Source organism: Nilaparvata lugens, chromosome Y, assembly GCF_014356525.2.
Source record: "Nilaparvata lugens isolate BPH chromosome Y, ASM1435652v1, whole genome shotgun sequence".
In the NCBI taxonomy this organism is placed as follows: domain Eukaryota; kingdom Metazoa; phylum Arthropoda; class Insecta; order Hemiptera; family Delphacidae; genus Nilaparvata; species Nilaparvata lugens.
Window position 1 is genome coordinate 6,373,348 of NC_052519.1, and position 11,898 is coordinate 6,385,245.

Sequence of the window (11,898 nt, forward strand, 5' to 3'; positions counted from 1 at the left end):
TAGATTTTCAAACTATTCCATAGACCGAGGAAAACGAAATCATTATAGAAATATCCTACTTACCAAACTTTTTCTGTTGGGAAATGGTTAAAGCAAGAAATCTTCTTTGATCACTCTGCAAACTTCCATCTAACTTTTGGCGACTTCATTCCGGTCCTTGTAGATGTCAAGACTTTTATACCAAAGAGCAGGTCATGCCACCGAGCAGGTCGGTTGCAAACTGCAGTAATCAACAGCTCCACATCAAACTCAGATAATATCGCGTAATGACAGGTATCAAAGTCAAGTCAAGTAAACAACTGACAAGTCAACAAGTGTCAACTGGAGAAGTGAGTGAGCAAGCACAGTGCTGCCATAATGCGAAAAGCATAACCATTGTACCAACTATTCTAAATTATCGTACTGTATTTCGTGAAGCCATGCTTTGTTAAAGCCAGTTACTCAGAAAGCGTTTTTTTGTTGTTCGATGTTTTGTCGTCCTTATGAATTCTGTTGAATCAAACATAATGTTATTTAAGAAGTTGTGCTGAACCTGTATAAAGAATTCATAGAATTCTTAGAATTCATGGAAACGGTAAAAAATCAATTTTACAAAAATCGATGTACATGTAACTGGATTTTGAAGATCAATACGATAATGTGTTCTATCACAATTTAATCACAGAAATGTTTAATTGAAAACGTTGGGCGGTAATTTGAGGGAGAAATGAATTCATTTATTCATTCATTCATTTTGTTTGCAGTGGATATTGAAAAAGCCAAACATTTGAGCATACTTTGGTTGTGTGGGACGAGATGATTACAGTAAGATTCTAAAGGAAAAGGCGGTGGCTGACGGAGTCAACGTGCAATATCAATACCACGAAACGGAACCAACTGGTGAGCCATCAGTCTCCAATCAATCAATCATCTCAATTGTCATAAAACCATGTTGTGACTCACAATAGTCGATATAGAAAATCGAAGACATTCAGTTATGTATGAAAGAAATCACAGTCATAATACCTATTCAGGTCCTTTTGAGTCCAATTCTCAAGTGACGACTCTAGCCTCTGGGCCGCGCTGTATAAACGGATGTAGTCTTTTACTGTATATTTTTGAAGACTACGTCGACATATTATGTTGAATATAATAATAATTATACATTAATAGACTACAGCCGTTAATAAAACTCTGTTATAGTCGCGCGCTTAGAGTCGTCGCCTAGAAATTGGACCTTCAGAGTATATCAGAAACAATTTTTTACAGAAGAACTACCGTGTTATGGAACAATCACTATCTTAGGAAAATACATTGAATTAGTTTCAAATTCCCATAGTGTTTATTCTTGCTCAGGAGTTGTACTCTAATATTAACACATTGATTGGTATACAGCTCAATGAGCGATCACTTGAAATTATAAGATTGACAATGAAAATTGAGAATTTTAATATTGATTATTCAATATGATGATTATAATATTAAATATATAATATTCATATATACAATTCATCTATATAATATTAAATATACAGTCTGAACCGTCAGGGCGAATCGCTCAATTAAAATACTACTCCGTCTTAGTAATTGACACTTTAATCCCCGCTCCACCAATCTTGGTCAAGACATTGAAACATTGTGAAATCATGTACGCTTTACAACGAGTGAACTGGAAAAATAATATGATTTCTATGACGGTAGTTACTATCAATAATTTATTATAGTTTTCCAGTGCACACTTGTAAAGTGTACCGAACCTTAACATGCCTAAATGTCCTAACTGAGTTTGGTAAACCGGACGTTGTAGTTTTAATTATTGTACTGTAAATGTCTACTCTACCAATGTCTACATTTTAATGTGTAATTGAAATTTTTACTTTTGTAATGTTTACTTTTTAGGGCTACTGATTATTAAAACACAACAAAAATGGCTCTTGAAGAGCTGAAACTAGTAGTGCTGCAATAACATGAAGGGGACTTTTGATAATGTTTTATTGTGGTTTACTGTAAATTTATTTAGAAAATTAGTCCAACCAGTTTCGTTGGAAAGCCAACAGATGGTGCCATCGTACATTCTTACTTATATATTCTACATTATTCACTTGACTGAGTTTTTCCAAAATTTACATTTTACATAAGTGGGTCGCTAACCTCTGTGTTTGGGTTTTCGTAGGTACTGACTTAGTTTTATCCAGTATATGGTTTACAGTGTCTGTTAATTGTTTTGTAAATACCCTCTATATAAAGATAACAGAGAGATAAGAATGATAGAAGGAAGGTATTCATTCATTTCTTATTTAGAATTTTACAACTTTTAGAAAATTAACACAGACTTGAGCCCAAATCGGTTCTAATTATAATTTATAAAACAGTACAAATGTAGCTAGGTTATGTCGAGTTATCGTGCCGTGGTGCCGAGTGGTTGTGTTGAATTCCTGCTGCTCTGTGATAAGATTGCTGCTTGTTTTTCATTTTCGGTTTTTGTATTCCTTAACCTAACACTTTTATAGTTTAAAAACGTTTTCAAACATTAACTGATAAGTACTCCAAATTTAAAAAAAAAAATAATTTCTAACAGTAATCTTTTAATATTTTCTGTTTTCACCGTAATTGATAGTCTATTAATAATAACTCTATTAACATCAAATTAATAAGCAAAATATCACTTTTTAATTAAGTAATAACTACTGTTTTTTGTTTCTTATATTTAATCCATTTTTTAAATTTATCCCAAATAAATACTATTTTGTTACATTGATAACTTTTTAAGAACACGAACTTAATACGCTCTGATTAATTCTAAAGTTCTTTTTGCCAAATTATTATAATTTCGAGTACAACTTTTCAGTTCTTCTTAAACTGAATTTAAATACACCAAATTGCTCTTTTCATTAGCTAATAATTATCTTAACAATATAATGAAAAATTCTTAAAGTATACAGTGTTGCTTACTTATAATGTATTAAAAAAATATTTAATCTATTATTCCTATTTTGATTCTTCTTTCTAATCTGTTTCCAAGTTTCAATTGTAAAGCTTCTCAAATTCTATAGTTTCTTTTATTTCTGTTTCAATCGGTTTTATTGGCCTTGTAGTTTGGGTAATACTCGTGTTTTGTCGGACTTTCTTATTTCCAAGCACCCTATTTTCGCTTAATTGCTTATAAGCCTACTCTTTTCAGCTTTATTTGGCATTTTAAGCAAACTAATTTTTATGAAAGGCAAATAATTTGTTTTTTGTTTCTGTATCGCAGTGGTCCTTGCAAGTATTGTGCTGAGGTGAATTTTTGTAAACTTGGCACAAGCTTTGCTCTGGATTTTGGTGGTCGGGCTTGGTCTGCTGGGGGACGGAGCACGCGCGATCATACAACAGCGAAATTTTCCTAAACTATAAATGAGAGCCTGTGTAGGTGGATCGTATTGGAAGTAGGAGTGTTGGAGAAGTCTGACTCTCGCATTGTGAAATAGTAGCAGTCCTTATCAAACTCATCTCTTGTTGCGATAATCAATCACTTTCAATTAATTATTCTTCACTCAGAAATAAAAACGTTTTCAACATTCTCTCTATTTTAATCACAATGACTGTCAGTTATTATACTTTGACGTTTAAGAAGAATTGCAATCTCTTTCCCTTTTTTAGAATTTAATAAAAAAATAAAATAAATAAGAATCAATCAATTTAAAGTTTCCTTTTCTATTTTGCTGCACGTAAGCATGATGGTTTTGTTTTTTTCTTTCGCATGTCTACAGACTAATTTTTGCTAGAATACTATTACTACAGCTAATAAATAAATTGTTGTTGATTTGATAACACTTTTTCGTAATTATAATATAATTTCGTAGTCCAGTATTATTATAATTTATTTATTATTATTTTTTTTTTGCTTCTACTAATATATATCTTCCTATTGTTACTGTTTCCCTATCTTACTGGTTATTTTGTTTCGTAAGTCATCATCGCAGTTAACTATGACACTCAAAATAATAAGAACTTCAAGAGATCAACCAGGAATCATGTATGAAGGGTTTCGTTTTAGTAGACCTGTTAAGCAGAAGACGGGTGTTATAGTGTGGCGGTGTACTAATAAGCTTTGTTCATCCACTATCAAAACAGACTCGCTTAAGTCGACTGTTGTCGGAGAACCGAGTGTTCATAATCATAAAACAAAGTCGGCGGGACAAAAAACATCAGAGCAAAATGAAGCAGAGGAGGCTGATTGTGATGCAGCGGGTGATTCATCATTTGGTGGGTCACCGCAAAAAACACCTGATGATGAGACGCCATCCCTAACAAGCTTGCTCTCTCCCTATGTTACACTCACGCCCGATCCACCTAAATATAAATCCATATCCGAAGAAAATAATTATCTTAGACAGAGAGTAGCTGAATTGGAGTTCATGAAAAATGCACTAACAGATAGAGCAGTTGTCTTGGAACAAAAATTGATTGATTTAGAAACTGAATCACCTGCACATACATCGGAAGCGGTTTCATCCCTAAGGGAGATGAGACATGAACAGTCTGTCGATGTAATTGAGCATGCAAGGGATCTCAATCCGAGATTGAAAGCTTGTGAAATGGATAAAGAGAGCGAGATTGAACACTATAAATCGTTGATGGATGAGTTGAAAAGGCAAATGAGGGAGGAAAGGAAGAGAGAAAATCAAACTTTTGAGCAGAGATTAAGCGAGATGAGGACTACAATTGAGGTTTTAGAAGCCGATAACAGTTGTCTTCGAGCTAAATATAAGACAATCCAGTTAAATTACGAAGAATTGAACAATTTTTACTCGCCAGGTCAAACAATTGCAAATGAATCTCTGAGCGGCGGAATTGTGCATACGGAAAACTCATTCAGTATTTTAAATCAGTTGGAAGAACCTAGTGAACCAGTCATAAATAAGATAGCGAAAAAGATTAAGGAAAAAAGTCATGTTGCAAGAAAAATTGCAAACAAGAAGAGAGTAAATTATAAGAAAAGAGTCCTAGTAATGTCAGACAGTCATGGAAGAGATATAGGATGGAATTTGAATGATGAAGTGAAATGTGAAGGCTATGAGGCAACTGTACTTTCTAGACCTGGATGCTCCTTCAATACGGTAATTCATGATATTGACGATTTTACTAAGGATTTCACAAAGGACGACACTGTGATTATTTTAGCGGGGACAAACGATGTAGTTGACAGAGTGGATCAGCCCACTAACCTGAATTTTGACTCAATAAAGAGAATAGCTGAGAAAACAAATGTGGCTATATCAACGATTCCGTTAAGGTATGACAGACCTCTAATGAATGTAAATGTGAGTAGATTAAACACATGGATGTTTGAGGAGTTTAAGTTAATGAGTGTTAATAAAATTGGCATGATTGATCTGAATGAGCTAGACATCACAGATTACACTCGCCATGGCTTGCATTTCAACAAGCACAAGGGCAAACCTAAACTCATTCAACTCATAAAAAAATATTTAATAGGCAACCAGAAAAGCACTGAGACATTTATGGTAAAGGAATCTGAATTTTCAACAAAGAGCTGTTCCAGTATTCCAATTTTAAATGATATTTCTGGAAATTATTTTTTAGATACTCTGGACCTTTAACTGAATCAAATATTACAGTAGTATGCACTATCATACATCAGAACATTCAATATATGAGTAATAAAGTGGACAGAATAAATGTATTCCTAAGAGCTGAAAAGCCAGATGTAGTGGTTTTTACTGAACATGGTCTCAAAGAATCTGAAATAACGCAATTAAGCTTTGAAGGCTATAGCATAAGTGCAAGTTATTGTAGATCTTTACACAGGAGTGGCGGCGTTTGTATCTTGGTAAAGAAAAACATTAAAGTTCAGAAACTCTCATTCTTGAATCAATTCTCCACTGAAATGAATTTAGAAATCACTGCTGTAGAAATAGGAAAAGGAAAAGGGAAAATTGCTGTTGCTGGAGTATGGATCGCCCAGTGGAGCTTGGAATGATTTCCATGACAAAATGGACACAATTTTGCAAATCCCAACACCAAAGTTTAATAGGATAGTAATTGCAGGTGATTTTAATGTTGATCTCCATGTGAAAAACCCTTTAAGTGATGCTTTCAGAGACCTTTTTGCTGAAAACGACCTGATAATAAAAGTTAGTGAATTTACCAGAATCACAAGAGACTCTCAGACTATAATAGATGATATTATAACAAATATAGAGGATAGTTTTGTTGCAGTAAAAAATTCTGAATTATCTGACCACACTTTTCAATCTATTAAAATGCGGGGCGATCATCTTGTATCTCCGGATAAGAGAGTTATCTCAAAAAATTCGAGAGATGTAAGTGATTGTAACTTGGTTTGTCTAAATATGCATTTATCAAAACAAAAGTAGCAGGAAGTTTACAATGGAAATGATCTCAACAAAAAGTATTCAAATTTTGTACAAACTCTGAATTACCTTTATAATGTCTGTTGTCCAATTGAAAAAGTTATAATAATTGGAGGAAATATCAAGAATAAATGGATTAATGATGAGCTCTCGCAGTTGCGAGATAATGTACGAGCTGCCTCTAGACGCTTCACACAAAGTAGAGACCATGCACACCAACAAGAGTATATTAGATTGAAGAAGTTTTATGCGAATGAAATTGGAAAGGCTAAGCGTAAATTTACAGCAGATTCTTTACGGGAGTCCAACAATTTGAATCTTTCTGTCTGGAGGGTTATAAATGAAGAGAGGGGTGTGTTGAAACGGAGGAATGAGAACTGTTATATAGACGAAGTTGTAACAGAAGAGAGAACGGTTTTGAGAGGAGGCTTTGAAGTTTCCAACATTTTTTCAGGAGGCTGGCATAAAGAATAATGTCTCTGTACAATTAAATGACAACATTTTCTCTGACTCCTATCATGACAGAACAAGTATTGTGAATAAATTCATAGCTGCTCCTTTTACAAGAGAGGAGATGGATAAGATATTAAATAGTCTAAAAGGTAAAAAGTCAACTGGTCTGGATGGGATATCTACTATGGTGTTGAAGTCTTGTAAAGAATATTTATTAGATCCACTCACCCATTTGGTAAATGAATCTTTGAAGTACGGTGTATTCCCTGATAAATTAAACGAGTCAAAAGTAGTACCCATCCACAAAGGCGGTGAGGGAAACGTTGCAAATAATTTCAGACCTATTACTCTTGGGAATTCTATTGGTAAGGTTTTTGAGAAGTGTATGATGTTTCGCTTTGTTGAACATCTTGCTGAAAATCAAATTCTGGCCAAGGAGCAGCATGGGTTTCAGAAAGAAAGATCCACAAAGACGGCAATTGTATCCATTTTTGAGGATATAATTGATATGATGGATAAGGGTGAGAAAGCTGTTGGAATTTTTCTGGATCTAAGCAAAGCTTTCGATTGCGTTGACCATTCAATTTTGTCAAGGAAGCTGGAGTTGGTGGGTGTGAGAGATGTTGAACTGGAATGGTTCAGGTCCTATCTCCTGGATAGGTCTCAGTGTGTGGAAATAACAAGGGAAGAGAAAGGGAAGATAATTCATTACTTATCGGATAGAGTATCAGTGAAGGCTGGTGTACCACAGGGCTCTATACTTGGCCCTTTGTTGTTTTTGCTATATGTAAATGATGTGCCAAAAGTTATATCCCAGGGTATAGTTTTAATGTATGCCGATGACACATCATACATTTGCAGCTCTCAGGATGCAAGTGTGTTAGAAATAGAATCTTTCTTGAACATTAATGCCATAGCCCAGTACCTCTCTCAACTCAAATTAGGAATTAATGAATCAAAATCCCATTTTTTTCTATTTAAACATAGAAATAATTCCAGGATAGATCAACTTATTAATGTACAGATAAATTAAAAAATGTTAACCAGCCTCATTTCGTGAAATTCCTAGGGGTTGCTCTGGATCAGCATCTCTCTTGGGATTTCTATACTGATCAGCTCTGTGGGAGTATTGCATCTGGAGTCTTTGCACTCCGACAAATAAGAAGATTGAATGATACCAAACTCACAATGGCAGTCTACCACTTACTCATAATGTCACACATCCGTTATGCCATTATTGTGTGGGGTGGGTCGTGCCAGAATTTGGAGAGGGTGTTCAAGCTCCAAAAAAAAGCTGTTAGAGCGATCAAAGGTATTATGCCTTTAGAGTCCTGTAGGAACCACTTTAAAGAATTAGGCATACTAACCGTTCCCTCTATTTATATCTTTGAGGTGATTATGCATGTTAGAAGACAGACAATGACTAGAAGTAGAAATGCTGATTCGCATGTATACAATACTAGAAATAGAGGAGACTATGCTTCACTGTATCACAGAACAGCTCTTTTTGAGAAAAAACCTACATATATGGGCCTTAAATTTATTAGAAAGCTTCCTACTCACTTGAAAAATTGTGAAGATGTCAATGTTTTTGAGAAGGAATTAAAAAGTTTTTTGATGCTTGGAGTATTCTATACCGTAGCACAGAAGAGTTTGTGTGTAGAGAGGGTTCCTTTGTGTGATTTTTTTTCTTCTTTTTTTGTAATACTGTATGTATTATAAATTTTTGACAATTCCTTTACTCTGATTAGAGTCTCTGGGAAGCTTTAAAAACAAACAAACAAACATGTCACTTACACATTTTTGAGTTATACTCCAATTAAGAAGGTAGAAGGATAGTATGGTTAGCTTGTAAAAAGTAATCATAATCTACCCTTTACTTTGACAATTGTCTTTTATAAAGCAAAATGAAGATTGTGAATTGTAATGTATATAATTGTGTTGAAGGCAGCTGTGCCGTGCTTATCACCAAGAATGGCACCAACCGATCACTGTGCGCCAACCTGGCAGCTGCCAATCACTTCTCTGTCGATCACATACAGAAACCCGACAGTAAGAAGATAATCCAACAAGCCGAAATCTATTATGTCTCCGTGAGTATCCTTATTTCCTTCCAACTTACGTCCACTTTTTTAAATTTTCGGCTTTCGCTATTTTGTTGAAAATTATTAGTTTTCTGTACAAGCATTCGTATATTATGTTATTAATATTAACATAATAGCTTAGATTGTAGCTTATTTATATTAAATAGCTACGAAGAAGAGAACAGAAGCAACAGGTCCAAACAAAAAACTGTTGCTCTCGAATTTTGATGGATGCTCATTGATATGCAAACATGAGTTTGATTCCTTTTTTCATTATTTATGTTTGATGCCTTTTTTAAGAATACAAATATATACTGGAGGTTTCTAATCCGGATATATTGGACAAGAGGATTCAAAATAAATATTCATAGTTTATAATCTAGTAAAAACTTCTCAATTATTGAATTATTTCGAAGCCATAGAACTCGTATTCACTGTAAGAGTACAATTTCGACGTAATTAGAGTAATCCTATGGCCCAATTTACACAGAATTGGCGTGGCACTGACTTTTCAACTCCCATAATTTATGGCAGCTGCCATGGTTTTTTTTAACATATGGTTCAATGCAAACAGAAGTGGCGTGGCGAAACGTTTATATTATATGTTTATATAGGAGTAACGTGGAAGTGAAAAACATCAATGCCACGCCACCACCATTCCTGTGTGAATTGGGCCCTAGATTATCTTATAATCTGATATTACTCTTAGTATTGTCGTAGTCACCTTTCACACTTACCGATCGCCTGATTCTCATCATCAGCCGATTGTCATTTAGAGGACAAATTGTGAGTGTAGACCAACGATTGGAGAGTGTGAAAACGACCGTAATCAGTATAAAACTTGTGCATGGTCTATTAGGCTCAGCCACAGAATATATACAGAAAGGAAACTTGGAATCAAACGCCCATCTAACCAATGCTTTTTACGTGACTCTAATACCTTGAGTGCACCAAGGCCAAATCACGTTTCTGCGCATGACTGCGCCATCTTGTTGGGAAGCGCCTTGCCGCTACCCGCCAATTTCAAAACACATTCAAACGCTTCATTGAATTTAAGCTACCGTATTAATTGTATTGAAGTATTCCAATTTTTTGCAGCTATATGCTATATTTTGCGTTATAATCAATAGATGATCTAGATAAGCATAGATTGAACAAGAAGCACAACATAAATTAATATTGATGATTAGTTTAATGCTAAAACCACTTTCAAAAGTTAACCTGTTACTGTAAACTGTAAGTGGTTTTAAGTCTTTTAATTACAAAATGTAGGCTAACCTTCTTGAGACAAATCTTTGTAAATTTTATTAACCATGAATGTCAGCTTTTAAACTGTATGATTTTGATGTTCTTTATTTAAAATTTGATTGAACATAAATATTTTGAGAAAAAAATTGTTCAGTTTTGTTTTTAGAAAGATTTGTAAATAATGCATAAATGAAATAGGCTTACTGTAAGATCGGTTACATAACCTATGATTTGAAAGCATTCAATTTTTAGTTCGAATTTAAAAGTAAGTAGCCTAGTACAGTAAGCATAATTATTTTAATAATTTATTATTATATATTACTCCTAGTGTATTTGTTTGTAGTTAGTGACTGAATTAAAAAATATAGAATGAAAACAGGGTTCCAGCAACTAACCTATGAGTAAGGTTTATTATTCATAATATTGATAAAATACATTTGTTACTATAAAGAGGAAGATTTTACTGTAGGTAGGTTAATAATAGTTTATTGTACTTTAAACTGAGATACAAATTAAAACAGTTGAATATAAAAACCTATAGCATGGGCTATTTATATTTATTTAAACGCATTAGCCTAAATCGGTGTAAGTGCATGTCCAGTGCCAACATACCTATTATCAAATTTTTGGTTGGGATCGATTTAGTATGTTATTTTGAGATTAATTTTTGTGATTATGTGCTCAAAATAACATACTAAATCGATCCAAACCAAAAATTTGATGACAGGTATCTTGGCACTGGACGTGCACTTTAGCCGCCTAAATCATTACAGATTTTTTTATCGTTACTCAATCGGCTACTATTATCAATAATATGATGTTCATAAGATGCTGTCATGTTAATTATTCACATAATAATGTAGGCTATGTATAGTATTGTAATGAAAAACCTCTGCACTCTAGGCTTTATTGATCAGTAATAAATTCATAACAGATTCAAAATTAGAATATATAGTTCAACATCTGATAACAGAAACATAAGAAGAAAAACACTAGTCATATGATGATTCAATATCATCACATTCTTCCCGTCTTTAGGAATTCAATGAATAGTCTTTCAAATAAGAAGGCATTTTGCGCTCTCTATAAGATCTTCGCAGGGTGCCATCAGGAGGCTCTTCTTCATCACTGAGGGGGAATCCTGTATTTGTTTCATCTTGATTTTCATGATAATTTTCTTGATTGTTCTCAGGCTCTGCGTGATCACTAAGGCTTGATCCTGCATTTGTATCATCTTGATTTTTATCGTTATCTTCTTGAATGCTCTCTTCTCCTCGAGGGGCAAGGTTTTTCAATGATACAGTTGTCTCTCTTCCATCACTAAGCCGTACCTTGGCATATTGTGGGTTGATTTGAAGAATATCCACCTCCTCGACCAATGGATCGAATTTACTTCTTCGTATAGGTACTTTCATTAGGACTTTGTTTGAAGGGGCAAGCCAGGTTGGAAGTGCTATACCATTAGATGATTGTCTATAGTGTCGGAACATCCTATCATGTGGCGTCTCATTAGTAGCCGTGCACAATAGGGATCGAATAGAATGTAGAGAATCTGGGAGCACAGATTCCCAATCAGATACATCCAAATTTCTATGCTTCAATTTAAGAGACACTGTGCGCCAAATTGTACCATTTTCTCGTTCGATTTGGCCATTTCCTGGTGCGTTATAAGGTGATGACATGGAAGTGGCTACTCCTCGATTATGAAGGAATTCCTGCAGCTCTCTGGATTTGAAAGAGGTTCCATTGTCAGTATG

The 11,898-nt window shown here is 34.3% G+C and overlaps 1 pseudogene; it reads left to right on the top strand.

Annotated features, from left to right (window-relative positions):
• The first annotated feature begins 266 nt into the window (after nucleotides 1–266).
• LOC111063616 lies at nucleotides 267–11,358 on the top strand (annotated as a pseudogene).
• Nucleotides 11,359–11,898: the final 540 nt, after the last annotated feature.